General features: G+C 44.5%; 1 protein-coding gene across 2 annotated transcripts in view; it reads right to left on the bottom strand.

Moving 5' to 3' along the window:
* Window positions 1-27,831, bottom strand: part of CNTNAP5 (contactin associated protein family member 5) — an 885,931-nt gene that overhangs the window by 839,650 nt on the left and 18,450 nt on the right. The window lies entirely within an intron of this gene.

The following is a 27,831-nucleotide window of genomic DNA, read 5'->3' as shown; positions in this document are numbered from 1 at the left end:
CAACAGGTCCAGGTGCAGTAATCCTCTATCTATACCCCTCTATCCCCTTTTCCAGCAGGAAATTGTCCAATCCTTTCTTGAACCCCAGTACCGTTCTCTGCCCTATTACGCTCTCTGGAAGCGCATTGGCTAAGGCTCTTAACATTTGCATCTCTTCTTCCTATAGGCTAAGGCTCTTTGCACCTGCATTGTGATGTCACAGAACTTTAGTAATATAGAAACATGATGGCAGATAAAGGCCAAATGGCCCATCCAGAGCATCCACTATCTCCTCCACTCCCATAAGAACATAAGCAATGCTTCCGCTGGGTCACACCTGAGGTCCATCGTGCCCAGCAGTCCGCTCACGCGGCGGCCCAACAGGTCCAGGACCTGTGCAGTAATCCTCTATCTATACCCCTCTATCCCCTTTCCAACAGGAAATTGTCCAATCCTTTCTTGAACCCCAGTACCGTACTCTGCCCTATTATGCCCTCTGGAAGCGCATTCCAGGTGTCCACCACACGTTGGGTAAAGAAGAACTTCCTAGCATTCGTTTTGAACATAGCAGCCATGCAAATATTTTCAGCAACAATATATCAGAAAATAACACCTCTGGACCTCACACTGCACTGGCTACCCATCAAAGCAAAATGTCTCTTTAAACTATAGGGCTCATTTTACTAAGGTGCACTAACGTTTTTAGCGCACGCAGGAAATAACTGCACACTACACCGCACGCTATGCTTCTAGAACTAACGCCAGCTCAATGCTGGCGTTAAGGTTTAGCACGTGGCAATCTAGCTTGCGCTATTCCACGCGTTAAAGCCCTAGCACTCCTTAGTAAAAGGAGCCCATAAACCGGCATGTCCAGGTGGACATTTTCCAAACTGACTTTTTAGATGCCTTTCTGATTGTTTTGTCTCCAAGTGCATCTAAATTAGAGAATGACACGGTGACAAAATTCATCACCTTTCCCGTCCCCGCGGATAACCGCGGGAAACCATCTTCATGTCATTCTTTAAGGAGAGAGGGAAGAATCAGAGTATGAATGGCCACAACCACTGACCCACAAGCTTTGCTTTGAAGAATGCTGGTGTAGAAGGACTGAGGTGTAGTGACAGTCTCTGGTATCCAGAGCAGATATTGTGATGTCATAATGCCTCATTCCACCAGTGCCTAAGAGCCAATCACATCAGTGATGTCACAATGGCTTCATTATCCTTGGCTCACATAAGAATCAGAGTATGAATGGCCACAACCACTGACCCGCAAGCTTTGCTTTGAAGAATGCTGGTGTAGAAGGACCGAGGTTGAAACAGACACTAGAAAATGACATGGGATTATTTCCCGCGGTTATCCGCGGGGACGGAAACGGTGATGAATTTTGTTACCGTGTCATTCTCTAATCTAAATCTTCAGGGGGGTGAGATAGAAGCATCGGGTTATGGTGGGCTTATCACTTGGACATTTTACAAAACATCCAGGGCACAATTAGGACGTTTTAGGCTAGACCTTTTCTTTTAAATGAATATGGACTATAACATAGGGCTCCTTTTACGAAGGTGCGCGAGCCGAAGGCTAGCAGAAAAACTACCGCCTGCTCAAGAGGAGGCGGTAGCGGCTAGCGCACAGGGCATTTTAGCGCACGCTGTTCTGCGCGTTAAGGCCCTAACGCACCTTCGTAAAAGGAGCCCATAGTAAATGACGGCAGATAAAGACCTGAACGGTCCATCCCGTCTGCGCATAAGTTATACCCATGAAAAAATACATCATTAGATTAACTTGACTCTTCTTTGATATTTCTGGGCCGTAGACTGTAAAATCTGGTATTGTCCTAGGTTCCAAATAAAGGTACCCAAATTGATCAGATGACCACCGGAGGGATAAAAATATGCTCCCCCTCCTCTCCCCACAATCTCCCAGCAGCCACTGACCCCCTCCCACCCCTCAAATATCTGCATGGAACAGTACATATCAAGTCCTCATCCTGAATGCATGTGATGTAATCATTTACTTCAAAATCTCCTTCTCAACCTTAATTATTTGTTTATTTGTTAATTAATTAAAAGAGCAACCTAACAGAGGAGATTGAGAGGGGACATGATTGAAACATTCAAGGTACTGAAGGGAATAGACTTAGTAGATAAGGATAAGTTGTTCACCCTCTCCAAGGTAGGGAAAACTAGAGGGCACTCTCTAAAATTGAAAGGGGGATAGATTCCGTATGAACGTAAGGAAGTTCTTCTTAACCCAGAGAGTGGTAGAAAACTGGAACGCTCTTCTGGAGTCTGTTATAGGGGAAAACACCCTTCAGGGACTCAAGACAAAGTCAGACAAGTTCCTGGTGAACAAGAGCGTACGCAGGTAGGGCTAGTCTCAATTAGGGCGCTGGTCTTTGACCAGAGGGCCGTCGTATGAGCGGACTCCTGGGCATGATGGACCACTGGTTTGACCCAACAGCAGCAATTCTTATGTTCTTATGTCTCTATGACAGTTGCAGATACTTTGGCCAGTCCTAGTAGAGCTTCAAGCAGGTCTCTGGAGTAGCGTGGTAGACAGTGCAGTTGACTGCAGGGAAGGGGACCCAGGTCCGTATGACATTAACTACACTTCCCCCTCCGTATTCACAAATTCCGTATCTACGGATTCGGTTAGTCGCGATTTTTGACCAAAAAATACATTTTAATTTTTCAGGCTTTGTTTGCCCTGTAACCCCCCCCCCCCCCCCTTAAGCCTTACCTGGTGGTCTAGCGGGTTTTCAGGCAGGAGCGATCTTCCCACGCTCCTGCCCCGTGCAGATCGCTCACAGGAAATGGCTCGAGAGACTACGGGAGGTCAAGGCAGCCATTTCCTGTGAGCGATCTGCACGGGACAGGAGCGTGGGAAGATCGCTCCTGCCTGAAAACCCAGGCTACAGGGCTAAAAATAGCCGTGGGAAGCCGGGAATAAGAGTCCACCAAACCCCACCCAAAATCCACTGTACTGCTATACAGGTGACAACTACAGGCATTAGAGCTATTGGAGTGGTAGACAGATGGGTACAATAGGTTTGGGGGAGTTTTGGAGGGCTCAACATATAATGTACGGGGGTTGTGGCGAGATGTGTACCTGGCACCCTTACTGAGAAGTTCAGAGTAATGTGCCCCACTGATCTGCTGGCAAGTCTGTGTGGCCCGTCCATAGAAAATGCTAGCCCCTCCTACATGCAAACGGCTTGTTTTAGACGTTTTTAATTTTGATTTTTAATTTTTTTTTTTTTAATGGCAAAACATCAAGTTAGGCCATAAAAAAAAAAAAAAAAAGACAGACATGTTGCAAGTTTGAAAATAGACATTTTGGCTCTCTCAAAACATCCAAAGTCGGGCTTGTAGATGGTCTGCGCATGCTTAAGAGCAGTGACCTTTTTTTAAAAAAAAGACTAACTTTTTTGCAAGCCTGTAGTTTTACCCCGCTTTAAACCTGTGGGTTAAAACCATGGGCTTGCACTGTGGGAAAGGCAGGAGCGATTTGGGGGGAGTTGAGGCGGTAGGCAGGATAGATTTGGGGTGAGTTAGGGTGCTGAGTTGGGGCGGCCCATTTAATTTTCGGATTAAACAAACAGAAACATGTCAGCCCTTACTACTGTCAGCTGCACTGGTTGCCAATGGAAGCAAGAATACTTTTCAAATTTGCTTCTATAAGATGTTTTTTGGATTATTAGCTCTGCTATATCTCCTCTCATTTTGAATGGTACTGTTTGACTAGGTCTACTCGGCGTACTGGTTTATTTACTTTTCCTAATCCCAAAAATTGCCATTATAAAAAAATATTTTGATCGATCTGTGGCTTATCAAGCAGGTAAAGTTCAAGTATGGTTAGATAACCTGATTTAACAATCTGCAACTTATTACACCTTTAGAAAATTGGTTAAGACCTATTTGTTCAAAAAATGTGTTACTCAATTGATGACTATATCATAGCTTCTTATTGTATTTTTCACTATTGAAATATTGTACTGTTTTTCTGTGTGCTTTGTATCATCACTGGAATGTCCAGTCCTCTTTATTCTGTGAACCGCCTAGAACTTTTTGGGTGTTGGCGGTATAGAAAAATAAAGTTATTGTTACTATTATTCGGGGCAGGCAGGAGAGAGCAGGAGATTCAGGGCTGAGAGCAGAGAAGCAGGGTGGCAGAAGGCAGGGCAGTTGAAAAGGACCTCAGCGACTGGTCCTCAGTTTTTTAAGTCATTCTTTGTAGTTCAAGTTCTCCATACCTTTAACTAGCTTTGTTGCTCGCCTCTGCATCCTCTCCAGCACTTTTATATCCTTCTGTAGATAGGGAGACCAGTGTTGGACACAGTATTCCAAGTGTGGTCTGACCATTGCTCTATAAAGTAGCATGATGACCCTCTCCGATCTACTTGTGATTCCCTTCTTTATCATGCCCAACATTCTATTTGCTTTCTTTGCTGCTGCCGCGCATTGTGCCGACAGTTTCAGGGTTTTATCTATCAGTACCCCCAGGTCCTTTTCTTGTTCGCTCTTACCTGACATTCTATACTCGTGCTCCTTGTTTTTCTGCCCAAATGCATTACCTTGCATTTTTCCACATTAAACTTCATCTGCCATTTCTCTGCCCATTTTTCTAACTGGCTCAAATCTCTCTGTAGTTCCTCGCTGTCCTTTTGTGATCTGATTGCCTAACATAACTTTGTGTTGTCTGCAAACTTGATGATTTCACTGGACGTTCCTTCTTCTATCTATGTTGATGAAAATATTAAATAAGATGGGCCCAAGGACCGAACCCTGGGGCACACCGCTAGTCACTTTCTCCCAGTCTCTGCATTCTGTTTTCTAGCCATTTGCCTATCCACCTTAGTATGTCTCCCTCTATTCCGTGGCTTTGTAATTTCCTGAGAAGTCTTTCGTGTGGAACTTTGTCAAATGCTTTCTGGAAGTCCAAGTATATTATGTCCACTGGTTCCCCATTATCAATTTGTTTGTTTACTGTTTCAAAGAATTGTAGTAAATTCGTCAAGCATGACTTCCCTTTCCTGAAGCCGTGTTGACTGGTTCTCATTAGGTCGTATGTATTCAAGTGCGTATGTATTTAATACTATGCTATCTTTAATCAATGGTTCGACCATCTTTCCAGGGACAGACGTAAGACTCATTGGTCTGTAGCTGCCTGGTTCTTCTCTTGATCCTTTTTTGAAAATTGGGGAGACATTTGCTATCTTCCAGTCCTTCAGTATCTGCCAAGTTCTAATTGACAGGTTGGCAAAGTTTTGCAGTAGTTCTCCGATTTCTACCTTCAGTTCCTTTAATACTCTCAGGTGACTTCCATCCGGTCCAGTGGATGTGTCACTTTCAAGTTTTGTCGATCTTGCTCCTCTGAGTTTACTCCCACGTTTTCCTTGAATGGCTCTAGATGAGCATCAAGGACATGAACTCTGAGAGACATCCTACAGCCCATTTTACTGTAATTCTTCACCAGATTCTCAACCAACATGTAGTTTTAGCCTTGTGATTGCCCAGAAAGCCCCACAGTGATAAAGCCACTTTCTCCTTCCTAGGTAGATTCTTGGACAATTTCTTGCACTTTAGGATCTTCCTTGTACTTCAGGATCTCCATCTGAGGTCCAAGACACCAGCTTCGGCCTTTGCCTCAGACAAATTAGGAAAAATATCTTGAAGGAACTTGAAGACTGCTTACTTCTTATCTGGATCCCAGACAAATTGTTTCATTAGGCCCAAATTGATGTACAGTGGTGGCATCAGCACCTTCTAGGGGTCCATCAGTGGTTCCCATTTGACATTGTTTCTCCCCACAGAGAACTTGATCCACCATGGCCAGTTCCATCTTTGGTAGTGTGCTTTTACATCCCTTCTGTCCCAAAGGAAGAGATTGCAGGGAAACATGGTAAAACTTCCTTGGAGACCCATTAGGAATGCCACCATTTTAAAGCTTCAGATGATCTCCCAGCTGTACTCATAATATTTCAAGGCATCTAACAAGGTCTTCATGCTGTTGTAATCCTCTTTGAGGTACGCTAAGTGAGCCAGTGGAAGAGACGGGTACTTGTTTCTGTTATGGAGCAGCATGGCTTTGATACTCCTGAATGAGTTGTCATTGAAGAGATGCCACTCTTTCGGGTTATAGGCAATTCCAATTGCCTCAAACAGACTGGTCTCATTGTGACAGAAGCAGAGCCCATCAAAGTGGAGTAGGAAATCTTTATTCTAAAGGGTCCCACGGCGACAAGAGGGCATCCACTAAATCTTAAGGGAGGAAGATTTCATGGCGACACCAGGAAATACTTCTTCACTGAACGGGTGATTGATCGATGGAATGATCTTCCACAGCAGGTGATTGAGGCCAGTAACGTGCTTGACTTCAAGAGTCGATGGGACAAACAGGTGGGAGTACTACGGAGTTATGCTCAATCGATAGATACTCCAGGGAAGAAGGATCCTTGAGCAGGCAGACTAGCTGGAGGGAGGGTTCTTGAGTGGGCAGACTTGTTGTGCCATCGGCCCTTTTCTGCCGTCATGTTCTATGTTTCTAAGAAGGTGGAAAAAGCTTGGTGATGTTTCCTCTGATCTGCGACTTGCACACTTTCATCCAACAAGCTCCATTGATTGAGTCTAGACGTCAAAAACGTGGTATTGGACTTGGTAAGACCAAGATCTCTGATCAAGTAATTGAAGTCTTTTTGGTTTGGATTGGATAGTATGGGTTTCTCGCATCAGCTGCACCACTGATATTGTAAACTGGATCTACAACGTCTCCCTCACTCTCTGACTTGCTGCTCTCTTCTGAAGACAGCTGCTCTCTCTCTCTCTCTGGGGGAGAGGGTATGGGGAGTTCAAGGAAATGTGGCACCGGGGCAATGGATGAAAGAATGTCTGGATATGTGATTGCAAATGCATGCTTGCTAGTTCCCGACGTTTAGAAGGATCCACCATGCAGAAGTAGCAGTTTCATTGAGTGGTCAGTGGGTTCCTGCCAAATTCTTGGGAAAGCACACTTTGTGGCTTTTTTTTCCCCTTTGTACCATCCTGTAGAACAGGGGTGTCAAAGTTCCTCTCGAGGGCCACAATCCAGTCGGGTTTTGAGGATTTTCCCAATGAATATGCCTGAGATCTATTACCATACAATGAAAGCTGTGCATGCAATTCGATCTCATGTATATTCATTGGGGAAATCCTGAAAACCCAACTGGATTGCAGCCCTCGAGGAGGGACTTTGACACCCGTGCTGTAGAAGAACAAAATAAAATTGTGGTAATGAAAACAAATTTGTTTCACCTATGAATAATGTGTACAAGATTCTTGCAAGATATTTCATATATGTTTTCAAATAACATTTAAAATTCAATTTTTTTTTTAAATTAAGCATTCTAATAAATTTTATAGCAGAAAATTCCACCATTCTAGTGAGAAACAAAATTGTCTTACCTTCCAGAGTTTTTTGTGCAGTGCTTATGACAATGTTTGTTTTTCTCTACTCTCTACAAGTCCTGCTTGCTGCTTATTGTCCTTTGTTTTTGTATTTTGGTATGTTGAATAAATTCAATAAAAAAAAATTTAAGTTTAAAAAAAAAGCTATGGAACGCATTGGAGGGACAGTTACAGCTGTGTTCCGATAGGTTAAGATTTTAAAAATTATTGAAAACGCAATTGTTTGTTACAATATTTTTGTCGAAGAACAAAAGTAAAAACTGCAGGGATGGGATACAAGATGCCAAGTCTTTAATGAACAAAAGTAAATATAAAAACAGTCCTAAAACAGTTTGCATCCAAAAGGGGTCGATGAACCGGGGCCTGACACAGTACGTGTTTCAAAGAAACACTCCTTCCTCAGGGGTCCAAAAGTGCATCATATAGAAGGAAACCTTATGGATAACAACTGGAAAACAGTGGTTTGGTGAACATTTTAACAAGCTGAGTCAATTCTGCTGCCCCTCAATCTCTCTCCTCTCTTTCTCCTTATACACCTCCCAGAGAACTCTGTTCCTCAGATCAGCTGCTCTTAGCTGTACCCTTTTCCTCTAATGACAGTTTGTTCCTTTCATCTAGCTGCCCCCTATGCCTGGAATAAATTACCCGAGTTTGTCCACCAAGTCCCTTCCCTTGCTTAAAAGCAGACTGAAAACACACCTTTTTGATATAGCCTTCAATCCACAACCCTGCTCCTCTGCTCATCAACCCAGCCAGCAGATTAACCATTCCCCTTAACTGTATTCATGACATCTTATTTGTCTGTCTTGCCTGTTTAGATTGTAAGCTCTTTTGAGCAGGGACTGTCTCCTTTATGACTGTGTACAGCGCTATGTAGGTCTGGTAGCACTATAGAAATAATTCATAGTAGTCATCTGAAGAGTTTCAGTCTTTGGGAAGCAGAGCTGAGCTTGTGATGTCATAATGCCTCATTCCACCAATAAGAGCCAACCTCAGCAGTGATGTCACAATGGCTTGATTGTCCTGTACTCCCCTCTGCCCTCCAACCCAGCCAGCTGATTAACCCTTCCCCTTAACTGTTTCCATAACATCCTGTTTATCTGTCTTTTCTGTTTAGATTGTAAGCTCTTTGGAGCAGGGACTGTCTTCATTGTGATTCTGTCTGGTAGTGCTATAGAAATATTTAATAGTAGTAATGGTAATGAGATGATTAATAGCCTATGCAAGGCGATAACTCACACATCTACAGCAGGGTGCTCATTTAAGGTTCTGTCCAATTATTTTGAAGTGTTTGCCATTTCGACCACGGATATATTTCTGTAAGTACATTCAAAACTCTAACCGAATGCATTCTAAACTCCGAAGAGAAAGTTCAAGGAGAGCATTCAATGGTGCTCAGTATACTATCTCTCCTTTCGGCAATCAGAAGGTTATAATTACCATATGACACAATTTATTGTTTAATTGCTTGCAAAATGATATTTTTACATTCTTAAATTGGAGTTCTCTCTTTTCCACTCTTAGACTTGAGTCATAAAAGTAAACTCTGGTAACCTTGCTTTCAAGCCTACTCTTTTTTGACACTGAGGCAATCAAAATTAAAATACATTTTTTTCCAGTTACTGGGGAGATGTATACACACTTGCCACTAATTACAGAATATTCTACAAGAATGCTTAATTGGGTCACAGTTGCTGCAAATGACTTTGCCATTTCTTTTGCCTGGAACATTCGAACTACAGCGTTATAGTTAAATCAGGTGATGTTGAAAAATCCTTAATCGGCTTTTTGCTTGAGAATTGCAAGTTTTGTACCTTCAGTTTACAGTCTACGTTCAATGGCAGTTTTCTTATTTGTGACTTTCAGAAGCTTTAATAATGTTAATGAGATAGGAATGATTGGCATGATGTTCCAATGATATTATAGCTTCTCTGATTCTAGTCCCTGTGGTCTGTGGAGTTAGCACTTCTGACCTTCTGTGGTATTATCAGATAGTGCACTTTAGAGCATGCATTGTTTGGTAAATCCCCTAACCCAGGGGTGTCAAACTCAGGCCCACGAGCCAAATTTGGCCCAAGATTTGGCCCTCTGTTCCTTCCCTCCCTCCATCCCGGCTTCCTAGTCTCACATTAAAGCAGCCTGTAGAGCGGTGGTCTCAAACCCATGGCCCGGGGGCCACATGCGGCTCGCCGGGTCCTATTTTGAGGCCCTCGGTATGTTTCATCATAATCACAAAAGTATAATAAAACAGTTTCTTGATCATATGTCTCTTTAGCTATAAATTATTATTAAAACTTAGACAAAAGGAAAGACTTAAACTATAAAGAGTTTTACCTCATGCAAAATTGTCATTTCTTTAATAAGACATTAACTATTTTTTTCTGAGGCCCTCCAAGGACCGACAAATCCAAAATGTGGCCCTGCAAAGGCTTTGAGTTGGAGACCACTGGCTTAACTGTAACCATGACATCCTGTTTGCCTTTGGGAAGCAGAGCTGAGATTGTGATGTCATAATGCCTCATTCCGCCAATAAGAGCCAACCTCATCAGTGATGTCACAATGGCTTGATTGTCCTGTTCTCCCCTCTGCCCTCCAACCCAGCCAGCAGATTAACTGTTCCCCTTAACTCAGTGGTCTCAAACTCACAGCCCGCCAGGTCCTATTTTGAGGCCCTCGGTATGTTTCATCATAATCACAAAAGTATAATAAAACAGTTTCTTGATCATATGTCTCTTTAGCTATAAATTATTATTAAGACTTAGACAAAAGGAAAGACTTAAACTATAAAGAGTTTTACCTCATGCAAAATTGTCATTTCTTTAATAAGACATTAACTATTTTTTTCTGAGGCCCTTCAAGGACCGACAAATCCAAAATGGGGCCCTGCAAAGGGTTGGAGTTGGAGACCGCTGCTGTAGAGGATCACCGGTCGGCTGTAGGGGGTCCTAGCTGTAGCCTCCGCAGCACGTCCCCTCTGCCGCAGTCCCGTACGTCAGAGGAGGGGTAGGAGCGCAGCAGAGGAACATGCTGTGGAGGCCGATGTGTCATTGAGTTTGACACCCCTGCCCTAACGTGTATTCACTGGGCTCAATTAGAACAACAGCAGAACTAACAAAGTATTTGCTACAAGGAATGGATAAGAAAATTGCAAAGCTTCCTGATTACATTCAATATAAGTGACTAATTATAACTAACTGCGATTGATACTGATAGTCTATGAATTGGACTTTTCAAATTACTTGTTGAGCTTTTTCATTGGCTGCAATGTAATTTATTCATTAGCTCATATGGAGGAGGGTAGTCTTGGGGCTACAATATTAATTAAGAACATAAGAACATAAGCAGTGCCTCTGCTGGGTCAGATCAGTGGTCCATCGTGCCCAGCAGTCCGCTCCCGCGGCGGCCTTCTGGTCTGAGACCAGAACCCTAACTGAGACTAGCACTACCAGCGCACGTTCTAGTTCAACAGAAACTTGTCTAACTTTGTCTTGAATCCTTGGAGGGTGTTTTCCCCTATAACAGCCTCTGGAAGGGCGTTCCAGCCTTCTACCACTTTCTGGGTGAAGAAGAACTTCCTTACGTTTGTACGGAATCTATCCCCTTTCAACTTTAGAGAGTGCCCTCTCGTTCTCCCTACCTTGGAGAGGGTGAACAACCTGTCCTTATTTACTAAGTCTATCCCCTTCAGTACCTTGAATGTTTCGATCATGTCCCCTCTCAATCTCTTCTGTTCAAGAGAGAAGAGGCCCAGTTTCTCTAATCTTTCGCTGTACGGCAGCTCCTCCAGCCCCTTAACTATCTTAGTCGCTCTTCTCGGGACCCTTTCGAGTAGTACCGTGTCCTTCTTCAGGTACGGCGACCAGTGCTGGACGCAGTACTCCAGGTGAAGGCGTACCATGGCCCGGTACAGCGGCATGATAACCTTCTCTGATCTGTTCATGATCCCCTTCTTTATCATTCCTAGCATTCTGTTTGCCCTTTTTGCTGCCGCTGCACATTGTGTGGACGGCTTCATCGACTTGTCGATCAGAACTCCCAAGTCCCTTTCCTGGGAGGTCTCTCCTGTTCAGGGCCTACACCCAAAGGAGAGACTTTACACTCAATATACTGGCTTTAAGCAATAAGTATATTTATTAATAAATCAGAAACAGCTTACAAAGATAAATCTTTCAGCATATAGAGTAACAGAACATATGATCATCAGGCCTGAGATCTTGCGTGTCTGTTCTGCCTATATCCTCTAAAAGGCCTGTTTTTATACATTTCTAGGTGACCAGCACCATGTTGGTCTAAATCACATGATTAGTTTTTATTGGTTATCTTAATCACATCATTACACTTGTTAGTTCATTAATTGGCTTATAATATTTGTGTCATGCTATACGTATGTCCTGTTTACCAGAAAATCTAGCTTTTCCCACCATATGCCGTTTTAATCAACATATCAGCAATTTCAAGCCATCGGCCAGTAAAAACCTGTTTGTCACAAGGTATTCTTGCACAATAATGCACTTTTATATTTTTGATCAGGATATGTCTTAATCCTTTTATGATATCATAGCGGATGCGGCGCCTATTGTCATGTGAAAGGGTGAGTTTCACTTGACTTGCTTATCTTAGCATAAGTTTTGCTTGACTTGCTGCTCTCAGCAGGTTATTTCCCATAGACTGTGTAACAGCTGACCATGATAGACAGAATATTTTTCAAATCCTTCAGGAAATCATCTAATCCCTTCTTGAACCCCAATACCGTGCTCTGTCCTTTCACACCCTCTGGAAGCGCATTCCAGGTGTCCACCACCCTTTGGGTGAAGAAGAACTTCCTAGCATTGGTTCTGAATCTGTCCCCTCTTAATTTTTCCGAATGCCCTCTCGTTCTTGTAGTTTTCGAAAGTTTGACGAATCTGTCCCTCTCCACTTTCTCTATGCCCTTCATGATCTTGTAAGTGTCTATCATGTCCCCTCTAAGCCTCCGCTTTTCCAGGGAAAAGATCCCCAGTTTCTCTAATCTTTCAGCATATGAAAGGTTTTCCATTCCTTTTATCAATCGCATCGCTCTTTTCTAAAATGTATAAGTTACAGTTGGATGTACTTAAAATAATTATAATAAATAGTTCATGAATTTTGTCAAAATCTTACTAAAATTCACTTCTTTATTGCAACCAATTTGTTCTTTATAGACCTAATACGATTACACAAGTATAGACATGCTCAAGAAACATTTCGTGGAAATCATTAATGGGAGATGACAGATTTAGCAGCATGCTAACAAATCATTACACACTAACCCTACGAGTGTTGGAGCCGCATTGGAGAATTTAGTGACTTGGGCCACAGTAGAAGCCTCTATCGTAGCTTAGTAAAATAGGGCCTAAGTCAGCGGATTCAAACTCAAACCCTTTGCAGGGCCACATTGTGGATTTGTAGGTACTTGGAGGGCTGTAGAAAAATAGTTAATGTCTTATTAAAGAAATGACAACTTTTGGTGCTGTCCTCTAGGCTTTATTGTAGAGGGGAGAATCAATATCCGGCTTGTGCCTGGAAAACTTGTGCCTTAAGTGTGCGGTGGTTGCATCCGCAACCACCTTCAGCTCTCACCTCCTCCAGCACCATACACAACCGCCATCTTACATCAAGCATTCACCACTAGGAGAGGTGCCAAATTTTGCGAGAGTTCACGAGATTACATATACAACGCACAAGTTGCACTGCCTCCAATGGTTACCTTATGTTCTGCAACGTTGCCCGCCTCATTGCTATAACCTCACGTAAGTGCTTTCCTGCGTCTGTACGCGATTGTCCTCTCCACTCCACCTCACAATCGCGTACAGGAAAAGCGCTTGTGTGAGGTAACATACCGAGGGCCTCAAAATAGTACCTAGTGGGTCACATGCGGCCCCTGGGCTGCGGGTTTGAGACCAGTGACCTGAATGCTAGCCAGTGTTCCCTCTAAGCGGGCGGGTGTTGTGAGCAAACTTTTTTCACTGTGAGCTAAAAATATCGGGCGCCAGCAAGTTATGAGCCAAATAAATATGTTGCTTTCTACCACAGAACTTCCTTACGTTTGTATGGAATCTATCCCCTTTCAACTTTAGAGAGTGCCCTCTCGTTCTCCCTGCCTTAGCTACTAAGTCTATTCCCTTCAGTACCTTGAATGTTTCTATCATGTCCCCTCTCAATCTCCTCTGCTCAAGGGAGAAGAGGCCCAGTTTCTCTAATCTTTCGCTGTACGGCAACTCCTCCAGCCCCTTAACCATACGTGACAAAAAATCAATTCATGTAGCAAATGCTACATTTATCTTTTGGCATGGCCCATCATGTAGCAAATGCTATAACTGATGGGCCATGCCAAAAGATAAATATATATATACTAAAAAATAAAAAATAAAAATAAATATATACTAGGAGTAAAGGGGCATGCAATAAAGCTTTTAAGTAGTAGATTTAAAACAAACCTGGGAAAATATTTTTCATTCAACATGTAATTAAAAAAAGATTTGGATAATTTCCTTAAAAAATCTGCATGACATTATTAAGATGGACTTAGGAAAGCCCACTGCTTATTCCTAGAATAAACAGCATAAAATCTGTTTTACTCTTTTGCACTGTTGTGCTTTCAGCAAAATGTTTTAAACACAAAAACAGAAAATCACATGCACAGGCATTAGGTCACCCAGGCATCTAGAATTAGCAATCTTGCACAGCCAGCCTATGATTGACAGGAGCTGCCAAATCACATTGAAAAGGATGATAAGGAAGGCAGATAAGAGATGGTGGAAGGAAGACAAAACGAAAAGGCAAGAACAAAACTGAAGTAGAAACGAGCCAAACATACAGTATAGCATACAAAAAATGTATGTTTTCCTTTGGCTTCCAAAAACTGATTGGCATCCAAGTTCCCTAAAGTTTCACACAGTCATCTTCTAATAATGTCACCATATACAGTTGGCTTGCCAGAAATATGTTTAGGATGCCACTGCAACTCTACCAACAGCATATTAACTTAACAGTGTAGCTTCAAAATAACTGCATCTCTATCCTTCCCTCCCCCCTGTGGTTTTTAGCATATCTCTCTTCTCATTTCCTCCACTCAGATCTGATCATTCTCTGCTCTCTCTTCCCTTTTCTTCTCTGGTCTTCCTTCTCTATTTTCTGCCTCCATCTAAATTAAATTCTTTCTTACTATTTAGTCCCGTTTCCCTCTTTTCACTGTGTCTACACACAGCTTGTCAGTCACCCCTTTCCCTCACCCCTCCATTATCTTACTATTTTCTTCCCCCTTTATTTATCTCCTCCTTCCATCCAGTATGTGTTCTTTCCCCACTTCCATTCAGCATCTGCTCTCCCTTCTCAACTGACATCCATCTGCCTTCTGCTCTCTCTCCCTTCTTCTCACTTCCATCATCTGTCCCCTTCTCTCTCTCTCTCATCTCCTCCATTCCATCATCTGCCCCTTCTCTCTCTCTCTCTCTCCCCCCCCCCAACTTCCATCATCTGCCCCCCTTCCCCTCACCTTTGTGGGTCACTTTCTTTCCCCTGAGGGTGGCTCATGTCACAGGGGAAGCTTTGGCCGAGCAGAACCGCTTGATTGACAGTGGAACTTACTTGATTGATGTCGATGCTGGGGCCCGTTGCCGTTTGAAGGAAAAAAAAAAAGGTGGAAAAAAGGAACCTGTAAAGGCGAGAGGAAGGGAAACCTCCAGGACAGCTGCTTTTTGCCCTCCTTCAGCGGCCCAAGAGTTCAGACCAGCAGCGGCAGCTCTGTATGCTTTTAACTTCGGCACAGAGCTGCCCCTAATCAATAGTTTAGCGCGGTTTCATGAGGCAGCCTCGGGGCCTTTGATAGCCGGCCCGCTTCGATGATGCGATGTGGGCCGGCCTAGCAAAGGCCCCGAGGCTGCCTCATGAAACCGCGCTAAACTATTGATTAGGGGCAGCTCTGTGCCGAAGTTAAAAGCATACACAGCTGCCGCTGCTGGTCTGGAGGTGCGGAGACAAGGCAGGAGGCAAACGCGGTGGAAGGCAGGAGTCCCGGCACAGCGACTGCAACAGGAAGTTGCAAGTCAGTTGACGCCGGCCTTTCGTTGTGGCGGGGACCGAATCCTTCGCGGACCGGCAAGATTTTGTTTGCGGACCGGCGGTTGAAGAACTGTGCTCTACACTAATGGGTATCTTTAGCATTTAGCGTGTACTAATCATTAGCGTCAGCTAAATAGTTCAGCATCCCTTGATGAATTCCCCACTTTAATGATCTTAAGAACACGGTCAACACAAGGAAAATAAAATTTATACTAAAACAATTATTTAAATCTTAGACCAAAATCATTAATTAGTCAACAATTAAGAGACAAATACCAGCATAGGCTTAGTTCAGATCTTCCCAGCTAACCATAGTAGGAGCTGGCACAACAGATATTTTTATCACGACAATAACAAAACCTAGTTGTTCTGGGTCAAAGCACACATATCTTGATCACGAGTAATTTACCAAACTTCTTGGCACACAGCGTGGAATAACTTCCTTCTTTCCTGTTTTAGATGAGCAATATCTAGGTTAATCCATATATACATTGTCACAGGGAAACCCCTGTGAGTTCCAATAGGAACCCAGAAACACAGAATGCTAACAGTGTAAGAGCCATGCCAGTCCATGTTTCGGATAAGCCCATTCCAAAGCCAAGTCAGAAACAGGACAGAGGCATACATTTAGACAGCACACTTGGCAAAGAGCATACACCCAGTGGCGTACCAAGGGGGGGGAGGGGCGGTCCGCCCCGGGTGCGAGCCCTGAGGGGGTGCTCTGGCGTCCGTTCCCCCCCCCCTGACATCTGGTTCTTCCTCTCTGGCCTCCCCGCACCATTAAGAGTACCGAAGCAGCCTGCAGCAAGATCGCGATGTCAGCGATCTTGCGCTGCTTCATGCTGTCCTCCGCCGCGGTCCCGCCCCCTCCACTGATGTCAGAGGAGGGGAGCGGGTCCGCGGCAGAGGACAGCACAAGCAGCTCAAGATCGCTGACATCGCGATCTTGCTGCAGGCTGCTTCTACTCTAAATGGTGCGGGGAGGCCAGAGGGGAAGAACCGGATGTCTGGATGGGGGGTGGGAGGGGGGGGGCTAGCGGTCCTTCAGGTTGGGGCGGGCAGGCAGGCCTTCAGGGGGAGATGAAGGCCTTAAAGGGGGGGGGGGACAAGCCTTCATGGGGGAAGACAGGCTTTTTTTGGGGGGGGGACAGGCAGGCAGGCCTTTAAGGGGGGGACAGGCCTGAAAAGGGGGGGACAGGCCTTCAAGGAGGTGCAGGCCTTCGGGGGGTGCAGACCTTCTGGGGGGGTGCAGCCTTCGGGGGGGTGCAGGCCTTCAAGGGGAGGGACAAGCCTTCAGGGGGAGATGCAGGCCTTAAAGGGGAAGGAAAGGCAGGCAGGCCTTTAAGGGGGGGGGACAGGGGGGTGGGACAGGCCTTCAAAGGGGTGCAGGCCTTCGGGGGGGGATATGCCTTCATAGGGGGAGACAGGCTTTCGGGTAGGGACAGGCAGGCAGGCCTTTAAGGGGGGGACAGGTGGGTGGGACAGGCCTTCAAGGAGGAGACAGGCCTTCAAGGGGGTGCAGGCCTTCGGGGGGGTGCAGGCCTTCATGGGGGGAGACAGGCTTTCGGGGTGGGGACAGGCAGGCAGGCCTTCAAGGGGGGGACAGGCAGGCCGGCCTTTAAGGGGGGGCAGGCAGGCAGGCCTTTAAGGGGGGGACAGGCCTACAAGGGGGTGGGACAGGCCTTCAAGGGGGTGCAGGCCTTCGGTAGGGTGCAGGCCTTCAAGGGGGACCCTGGTGTAGAAGTACACAGAGGGAAGGGGGTGTATAAAGAGATGTGCATATGCCAGACTTTGGGGGGGGGGGGAAGAAATAATGGGTCTGAAAATAGAGGAGAGGGAGAGAGATGATGGACCATGGGATTTAGGGAGGGAAGGAACAGAAAGGGAGAGAAATTGGACACAAGGGATGGTTTGGAGGAGGGATAGATGCCGGATGAAAGGGTAGTTAAGAAAAGGTGGATCTGTGGAGGGAGATGAAAAAAAGGAAAGATACCAGACTTCCTGGGGAGGGAAGGGAAATGGAAAGGGAGGACAGAGATGGCAGATGGATGGTTAGCATGAAGAAAGAAGGAGACCCTGGCAAGCAAGTTATCAGAAGACAACCAGAGCCTGGGACCAACAAGATTTGAAAAATAACCAGACAACAAAAGGTAGAAAAATTAATTTTATTTTCTGTTTTGTGATTACAATATGTCAGATTTGAAATGTGTATCCTGCCAGAGCTGGTGTTAGACCGTAAACGTGAGCTAGGATTTAACAGAGAGAGGAAAAGTCCTTTTTGTTTCTTTATTTTATTTACACAACAGCGCCAGTGTGGTTAGGAGAAGCCAAAGGGGGTGAAAAAGCTATAAAACCCACCAGGATTTTTGAAAAAAATCACCCAACTGGGCAGGAAAATCGAATCGAAAAACCAATTAAATAGGCTGAATCGAAATTTTTCTTCCTGAATTGGGCAGTTTGTGCTACTGTCTCAGACTTTAGGACCTGGGATTGGGGAGAGATGGCATCCTCAGTACTTTATAATGCAAGTGAAATGAGGATTTGGTCAGACTTTTGAAGGGTCTGCAGAAGAAAAATATTGTATAGGCTGGGGACATGAGACAGCAGGAAATGGGAACTTTTCTTCCTTCTATTTTTGTGAATGGAAAGGCTGAGGATGTCAGAGAGTTCAGTTAAAATATGTGCTTTATAAAAAAATATAATAATGTGTTTTATAAAGTTTATAAGCATTGCTGGCCTACCCAGTGAGGTGTTCCTAGTAGTGGTGGTGGTGGTGGTGGTGTCGGCGGCAGTGTGTCAATGTGTTGAGAGGAAGAGGTGGTCTGGGAAATTCTCCTGAGCAAACTCCGGGCCCATTTCCACCCCCCAGTTAGTCCACTCCACTCAACTGGTTAACACACTGAGTGGGTCTTTGGGTATTGTGCCTAGGTTGTTGTTTTGGGATCTCTTCCAGTGGTTTGTCAGTATCTCCTTGTGGTCCAAGGAAGGAAACTTTGTTAACCTTAGCATTGACCTTTTGTAACAGTGCTGCTTGTGTGGCATTAGGCTATCTAGTGATCGAAAGGAAAAAAAAAAAACAGACCTTTGCACATTTTTGCACTATAGGTGGGTGTATGAGGAGATTCACATTTCCTGCACAGCTAAGTCCGTGTGAAGTTCCCTTGTGTTGTATTTGACATCTAGCAAGGTCTCTGTTTGGAAGGAAAGATCTAAGCTTAAAAATGAAGTGGCCAGAAGTTATGGTAAAAGCAGATAGCTTAGCTGGTTTTAAGAAAGATTTGGACAAATTCCTGGAGGAAAAGTCCATAGTCTGTTATTAAGACATGGGGAAGTGTCTGCTTGCCCTAGATTGGTAGCATGGAATGTTGCTACTCTTTGGGTTTTGACCAGGTACTAGTGACCTGGATTGGCTACCATGAGAATGGGCTACTGGGCATGATGGACCATTGGTCTGACCCAGTTAGGCTATTCTTATGTTATGTTCTCATCTGTAGGGGCCTTTGGTTTCACTTCTTATTTTAATGTATTTTTTTTCTGGGAACTTATCAGTGTTTTTTAGAATGGGAACAAAAATGGAAGAGAATTAATGTGTGTGGAATGGGGGCGGGTAACTAATTTCTTCAGCTAAATAATTAAATCCACCTCAACCAGACATAGGGGAACTCGCACACCATTCACACACCCTCCAACCAAAAACGTCAAAAGAAAAAAACTGTTCGACAACCTCCTAACACTCGACCCCCAACTCTACAACCTATTGACCTCGACCACAGACTACAAAACCTTCAAAAAAGAAATAAAAACCCTTCTATTCAAAAAACACATAAAACCGAACTAACATAATCAGAACTGTCCCAAGCATCACCTGCAACTACTCCATACGTACTTCTGATGTCATGACAATTCAGACATAATTTATGTTATGTTATGTTTGGAATAATGGTTACATATATGAGGTTCAATAAAAGAATATTTTCACTCCCTGTTTCTATTCTGACCATTTATACCGTTTCATGGTTATTATAAAAAATATTTTTTACATGGAGGGTGGGTGGGGGGGTGTCAAAAAATGATGGGCCCCGGGTGCCACATACCCTAGGTACGCCACTGCATACACCTGTTGCAAGAAAAAACAAAGTCAGTACAGGGAGTTATTTCTAACATGGGAAAGATAAAATGCGATTCAGTTAAAACTCCACAGTATGCAAGTCAGAAAACTGGGTCAAACAGCTCCACTTCTTCCCAGAAGGTTCAGCCAATCAGGAAGCAATACACACCTGAAGCTAGTCTTAACTGTCCCACTGTGCAGAAGCAAAGAGAGGCATGGTTGAAAACAGAGCAGGGCCAGGTAGTAGGAGCCAGACCAGAAAGGCCAGCCACACTGGTTTTGGAAACAGGGCCTAGTCAACAATGGAAAGCCCTACAGACCTGATTTAGAGCCCAAGGTAGAGTATCCTGACCTAGAGCCTAGGAGGAGGCTATGTCAGTGTATTCTGAAGAGGATGTAACATTGAATAGAAAAGGGGCAATGGACTTTGAGGAAAGCCCTTCTGAATATGTTTCTAAAGAAAGTATGCTGGTGGATTAAAGGGGGTTGAAATACCTAAGCAACTGCTGCCTAAGGCAGTGTTTTTCAACCTTTTTTGGGCAAAGGCACACTTGTTTCATGAAAAAAATCACGAGGCACGCCACCATTAGAAAATGTTAAAAAATTTAACTCTGTGCCTATATTGACTATATATAAAGTAATTCTCTTGAATAGGAATCAAATAAACACAAAGAAAGTATTTTATAATGCTGCCACCGCCAACAACACCGTTGGCGGCGGTGGCACTCAAGTGGCTAAAGAGCCGCAGTTTGCCGGCCTAGGGACAACACTGGAGGGTGGCCAGCTGTGCACCCCCTTGGGACGTAAACCCGGGTGGGGTGGGGCAGACCGCCCCCCCCCCACCCTGGTATGCAACTATCTATACCTCACTCCCTCCCTATGACCAAAAATTCTCATTTCTTCTATTCCCCGTGTACACAACCATCTCTTTCCCTCCCTTCCTCTCTCCAAAGTCCATGCCTTCTGTGTCCAAACACTCATTCCCTCCCTTCCTCTCTCCCAAGTCCATTTCTTCTGTGTCCAAAAACGCATTCCCTCCCCCACCTCAGCATCTCTTTCCCTCCCTTCCTCTCTCCCAAGTCCATTTCTTCTGTGTCCAAAAACGCATTCCCTCCCCCACCTCAGCATCTCTTTCCCTCCCTTCCTCTCTCCCAAGTCCATTTCTTCTGTGTCCAAAAACCCATTCCCTCCCCCACCTCAGCATCTCTTTCCCTCCCTTCCTCTCTCCAAAGTCCATGCCTTCTGTGTCCAAACACTCATTCCCTCCCTTCCTCTCTCCCAAGTCCATTTCTTCTGTGTCCAAAAACGCATTCCCTCCCCCACCTCAGCATCTCTTTCCCTCCCTTCCTCTCTCCCAAGTCCATTTCTTCTGTGTCCAAAAACGCATTCCCTCCCCCACCTCAGCATCTCTTTCCCTCCCTTCCTCTCTCCCAAGTCCATTTCTTCTGTGTCCAAAAACCCATTCCCTCCCCCACCTCAGCATCTCTTTCCCTCCCTTCCTCTCTCCCAAGTCCATTTCTTCTGTGTCCAAAAACGCATTCCCTCCCCCACCTCAGCATCTCTTTCCCTCCCTTCCTCTCTCCCAAGTTCATGCCTTGTGTCCAAAACGCACTCCCTCCCCCCTTTTGTGTTCCATGTTTGCCTCCCAGCCCATCTTTGCAACTTTCTCAGCAAAACGAAGCTCAAGCCGCGAGGCTTGTCTTCTGCTTCCTGCCTGCCCTGCCGCGCACAAATAGCCGAACGGAAGTATTCTCCGACGTCAGCGCTGACGTCGGAGGGCAGGCTTTGCTTAAGCCCTCCCTCCGACGTCAGCGCTGACATTGGGGAACGCTTGCGATCGGCTATATGTTAGCTGCAGGGCAGGCAGGAACAGAAAACGAGCCTCGCGGCTCGAGATGTATTGAACTCCGCGGGTCCCCCGTCCAGCTCTCTCCTGTCCACGTGGGGCGGACCGCCCCTCTCCCTAGACTGGTGGTACTGCCCTGATGGCGGCCCTGACCGTACGGCACACCAGGCAACATCTCGCGGCACACTAGTGTGCCGCGGAACAGCGGTTGAAAAACACTGGCCTAAGGAATGTGCATGCATTGCTAAGACTGAGCTTTGAAGATCCAGAACTCAAAAGTAGCTGAAAGTCTGAGAAGATACTACTCTAAAGAATAGCACTGCAATGTTAAGACTGTGTTTTCACTTGTTCTATAATAATGAAGAAATATTTGATTTTGAAACTTTAAAAGCCTGAATGGGATTATGGGGTGGGATTAGAACAGCTAATCTTTTGGGTTTGATTCCAAATCACAAGAGTACTGACCCAGTGCAGGCTCGGTGGTGTTCAGGCCTTTCTACAAAGGACAGGTAAAGTTGATAAATGCTAAAAGTTCAGGAAGAGTTGAACAGCTGTTGCATACAGAGGCTTTGCTGAAGTTGCCCAAGACCAAAGCATGTGGATTGGGACACTGAACTGTATGAATTCCAGAAAGGCAATAGTTTAAAAGGGTTACTTGCTTTTACTAAAGGAGGGGATAGTTTGGACTAGTGGTAAAAAAACCAAAGCCAAAGCCCCAGATGAATGTGTGATGTGTTTAAGCAGCGTCAAAGAAAATAACTTATTTTATGTGTTTGTTTGGAGTCATTTTTCCCTCTCATATGCTAGACTAATGTTTGAACTATGGCAGCAAAATATTGGGACCTAACCAGTAGGCTTGGATGGCTAACTAGTATTTTGGATGACTGTATCAGAACTGTTTTGAGAATACCTTTTGGCAAGAATAAGAGCTTTGTTTCAGAAGAACTGTTTATGACTGGTGAACTTCATTTTTTCATAGTGCCTTACTCTCTACCAACTCCAACTATACACTCAGTCAGGTGTATGTGTTGGGCATAGTGGCTTGTCCCATACTATCAAGCCCATACCAGGCCACAGTGTATAGTTGGAGACTTTCTACGAGCATTGTCCTGCAGTTTCTGCAGTGACAAGAATAAAGGTAGCCACCTTCCTAAACTATAGACTATTCAGATCTTGCTTGAACACAAAGCTAATCCAGAGAGTGGCTCTTTCCTGCGCTTTATCCAAAGAAGATTCCAATATTGCAGAAATATCCAAGAGTTTATTCCCCCGCCCGTTAGATGTCACTTTGGGGGAAGGAGATACATTTTATTAATTGGTGGCACTAATCTATAATAATAATACCTTAGTTAGCGCATGCACACTATGATTGAAACTCCATGCCTCCGTACTTCCGTGCTATGTTAAAATGCATGCGCAGTACAATAGAACCGCCGAGCAGGGAAGTGTCTCAGCGCACGATATGCTGTCGGTATTCCAGAGCGTATGGGAACCGATTTCATTGGACCAAGGTCCAAGCCACACTTCAGAGGCAAAAGGGATCAAATAGGAGAAGGGAACTAGGGGCTGAAAAAAGGGGTAGGTGGGAGAAGGAGGCCGGTATTGTAAAAAGGGAACACGTTAGAGAAAGGAGCTGGGAGCTGACAATGGGGATGTGTAAGAGAACGGGGCTTGGGGCAGAAAAAGGGGATCTGTGTGAGAAGGAGGCTGCAAAAGGGACATGTGAGAACAGGGGGCTTGGGGGGCTAAATATGGGGACATGTGAGGGAAGGAGGCTTTAAAGGGGAGGTTCTTGGGAAAAGAGACCTGGTGTAGGAGGCTGTTAAAAGAAGACAGTTCGGAGAAGAGGTCTGGAGCTTGGGACTGCAAAAGGTGAGTTGTGAGAGAAGGGGCTGAAAAGGAAGACAGGTGTGATAAAGAGACTGGGGCTAGAATGGAGGGCTGGAAGAGCAGGTATGAGAAGGGGGTTAGGGTTGAATGTGTGAGAGAAGGGAGCTGGGGATGGAAAAAGGGGGAGGTGGGAGAAGGGAGCTACAAAAGGGGACATGTGACAGAAGGGGACATGCGACAGAAAAGGACTGGGACTGAAGCTGGGAGCTAAAAAGGGGGCATGTGAGAGAAAGGGGCTGAAGATAGGAGCTGGAAGAATAAGAGAAGGTTGATGGGGAAAGGGGGAATGGTGAGGGAGTTCTATGGAGGTGAAGGACAGAGAAAGGGCACAGATTTTTAAGTTGCTGAAAAAAGGTGGAAATAGGGAAAGTAAAAGGGGAAATGGGAGCCTGAATATGGGGGTAAGACATAAGAAGAATAGCCATACTGAATCAGACTAATCTATTCTAGCGCCCGTTATTGTAATGGGCTTAAACACTAGTATAGTAAAATATTCCCAGTATTTCCACAAGATATATTTTTTGCAGGTATCTGAAGCAGTTTGACCTGGGACTCTTGGGAAGTTCAAAACTTAAATTTAATCACCAATCATGATTTTCCATCTGCTCCAATTTTCTGTGTAGTAAGATTTTATCTTCAACAAGAGCTCCAATGACTGCCTTATCTTCCATAATATCAATCTGCAAGGATCCAATCTTCTGGCATGCTTCCCAAAATTATCCTGGTTATAAGCCAATACCTTTTCATTCTGAACCAAGGAACATAAATCCAGAGAACACTTAAATATACAGTAGTTTGTCCATTTGGACCAGCATCTCCCAAACTGACTAGAGAGGGAACCCTGAACTGAAGAAAACCTCCAGAGGCTTCTGGAGTCTCTCTCACCCCCAACGCCACAGTTACTGTACTTTGCTCAACCTGTAAACTTGTCTGCACCAAGCCCCCGCGGTCGGAGGATATAGAAGGAGCTGACTTCACTGAAAATAATGAGGGAGACTCTACGAGCATTGTCCTGCAATTTCTGCAAGCAGAACAGTTGCTCGAAACGGCATCCACATTCAGGAGTTAATGCTTTGTGTACAATTCATTACAATAAACGAGAAAAGCACATGGTAATGAATTAAACAATTTGTGAAACTTAGTTTACCTAAAAGCAATGAGTGGTTCTCAATAATAAACAGATTCAAGGTGTTAAAAAATTAAGATATTAAGAACACAAGAAACCATTAAAGTGATTAACAAAGTAAATAATGGTAGCACAGTATAATTTTGTATTAAGTCAATTTCATAAATAATTATAGCAAAAAACCCCAAAGCAAAATATCCTTAAGAGTCACCAAAATATAAGTTGGGCATGCCTTAGGACATTGCAGGAAAGTTAACTCCCTAGACGCCACCAAAAATATATAAACCTCAAATCTAGATTTGTAAGATAAGGAGCACCCTCAGCGTGAGTTTGAAAGCTTTAAAGAGCGACTCAAAGAGCAGCTCTGGTGCTTAGAATAGCAAAGCTAGAACCAAAGAAATTATCCTGCCGCTGTATCGGGCGATGGTGCGCCCGCATCTGGAGTACTGCGTTCAGTACTGGTCGCCATATCCTAAGAAAGATATGGCGATACTCGAGTGGGTCCATAGAAGAGCAACAAAAATGATAAAGGGCATGGAAAACCTTTCATATGCTGAAAGGCTAGAGAAGCTGGGGCTCTTTTCCCTGGAAAAGCGGAGACTTAGAGGGGACATGATAGAAACTTACAAGGGGATAGTGAAGGTAGAGAAGGACAGATTCTTCAGACTGATGGGGGCGACAAAAACAAGAGGGCACTCAAAAAAATTGGAGGGAGACAGATTCAGAACAAATGCTAGGAAGTTCTTCTTCACTCAAAGGGTGGTGGATGCCTGGAATGCGCTTCCAGAGGAGGTGGTAGAGCAGAGTACGATTTTGGGTTTCAAAAAGGGATTGGACCAGCTCCTGAAGGAAAAGGGGATTGAAGGGTATAATTAGAGGGATACTATACAGGATAAGATGTCTTAGTAAAGGACCACTTACAGGTCATTGACCTGGGGGGCCGCCGCAGGAGCGGATGCTGGGCACGATGGACCTATGGCCTGACTCAGCAGAGGCGATGCTTATGTTCTTAAACACTGAGCAGAGATTACCACTCACTGCCTGCTGCACACCATCATCTGGGTGCACCTGTGTGCTTTAAAGTGCAAGTTAAGTGCAAACAATGTGCAATAAATAACTATATTTAAAAGTGGAAGGCAAAAAGTCCTGCAATGCCCCGAATGCCTAACCCACTGACCTGAACAGAGAATGAAAAAATTAGTCACTTGTCCCTCCAGTTACTTAGCTGAATAAAGGCACAGTAGTCGAATAGTAGCAAGGAGAGTCCAGCTTTTTGGGGGATCAAAGACCAAAGTTAAGGTGCAGTCGTCTTTCAACACGGCTCGACCCAGCGGGGTTTCAGGGCAATAGCCCCTTCCTCAGGAACCAAACAGGCCAACACGACCGTGGGTCAGAGTGATTCCAGGCAGGCGGAATCTCATAAATAACACATAGTATAAAATAATGAGGAAAGCTAAGGTAATTTATCATTGTAAAGTAAAAGGACTGAGTTTGCCATTTTGGAAGTAATAAAATACTAGCAGACTCATCACATACACCCCCCCCCCCCCTAAATTAAAAGTAATTTGTACACTGTAATATTATATTTAAGTTGCTTTACCAAAGGTTTTACAAAGAAGACTATTAACTTTTATTTTTTTTTTTTTAATACTTATAAACCATGAAACTGGAGACAATGTAGTCTAGTACATCGGAACATACCCTAACTGACCCCTCCCCCTTTTTATGAAGCCATGTTAGCATTTTTAGTGCTCATTGGGCCATTAAAAACTCCGACGCTCATAAAATTCCTATGAGTGTCGGAACTTTTACCGCCGTGGCTGGTGATAAAAACGCTAATGTGGCTTCAAAAGGGGGGTGAAAATTCACACCTACCCTTGTATACAGTATATAATAAAAGGTTAACACTCTACATCAATAAGGTACAATAAAATATTAGATATGTGCATTCAATTTTAACCCCCTCCTCTCCTTCTACAAAACCACAATGGTGGTTTTTAGCGCAGGCTGGCACGCCGAATGCTCTGTATTGCTCCCGATGCTCATAGGAACTCTATGTGTGTTGAGAGCAGCGCCGGCCTGCACTAAAAAACACTATCGTGGTTTTGTAAAAGGAGAAGTAAATGACAAGGAAAATATCAATGACATTATTTATTTTGTCTTATAAGAATATATGAACATAAGAATAGCCTTAATGGGTCAGACCAATGGTCCATCAAGCCCAGTAGCCCGTTCTCACGATGGCCAATCCAGGTCACTAGCACCTGGCCAAAACCCAAAGAGTAGCAACATTCGATACAGAATCTCAAAGAGTAGCAACATTCCGGAATCCCAGAGAGTAACAAGATTCTAGAATCCCAAGAGTAGCAACATTCCATACAGAATCTCAAAGATTAGCAAGATTCCGGAATCCCAGAGAGTAACAAGATTCTAGAATCCCAAAGAGTATCAATATTCCATACAGAATCTCAAAGAATAGCAAGATTCCGGAATCCCAGAGAATAACAAGATTCTAGAACCCCAAAAAGTAGCAACATTCCATGCTACCGAAACAGGGCAAGCAGTGGCTTCCTCCATGACTTTCTCAATAACAGCCTATGGACTTTTCCTCTAGGAAATTGTCCAAACCTTTCTTAAAACCAGCTACGCTATCCGTTCTTATAACAACTTCTGGCCATGCGTTCCAGAGCTCAACTATTCTCTGAGTGATAGTTAAACCACCTTTATTAGACAGGTAGCCCTAAAATAGGGACTACTAGTGTTCTTTGCCTAAGTCAGGGTGATTTATGCACTAATAATTATATCACCTTGTACATGAATTTAACCCCAGGCTATACCCATTAAAAAATTAGGTGCCGGCAAGCACCAACCCTGATAGATGTCAGAACTGTGGCTACATCATGTGCTAGTGGTGCCTAAGATCAAAGTAGGCATGATTATGGCTGAAAATGATCTGAGGCGCCATTAGGCGTAATTCTCAGTCAAACTTGGGTGTCAGTAACGTAGGCCTTTAAAACCCTGGTGAACCATGGTGAGGCCTCATTTGGAATACTGTGTGCAATTCTGGAGGCCACACTACCAAAAAGATGTGCTGAGAGTAGAATCGGTGCAACAGATGGCCACCAGGATGGTCTTGGGGCTCAAGGATCTATCGTACGAGGAAAGGCTGAAAAATTTGCGGCTGTACTCACTCGAGGAACGCAGGGAGACAGGAGACATGATCGAGACGTTTAAGTATATTACCGGCCGTATCGAGATGGAAGAAGAGATTCTCTTTCTCAAAGGACCCTCAGCCACAAGAGGGCATCCGCTCAAATTCAGGGGCGGGAAATTTCATGGCGACACCAGGAAATATTTC

Source organism: Geotrypetes seraphini, chromosome 5 (genome assembly GCF_902459505.1).
Source record: "Geotrypetes seraphini chromosome 5, aGeoSer1.1, whole genome shotgun sequence".
In the NCBI taxonomy this organism is placed as follows: Eukaryota; Metazoa; Chordata; class Amphibia; order Gymnophiona; family Dermophiidae; genus Geotrypetes; species Geotrypetes seraphini.
This window is presented reverse-complemented; position numbering and strand designations above follow the sequence as displayed.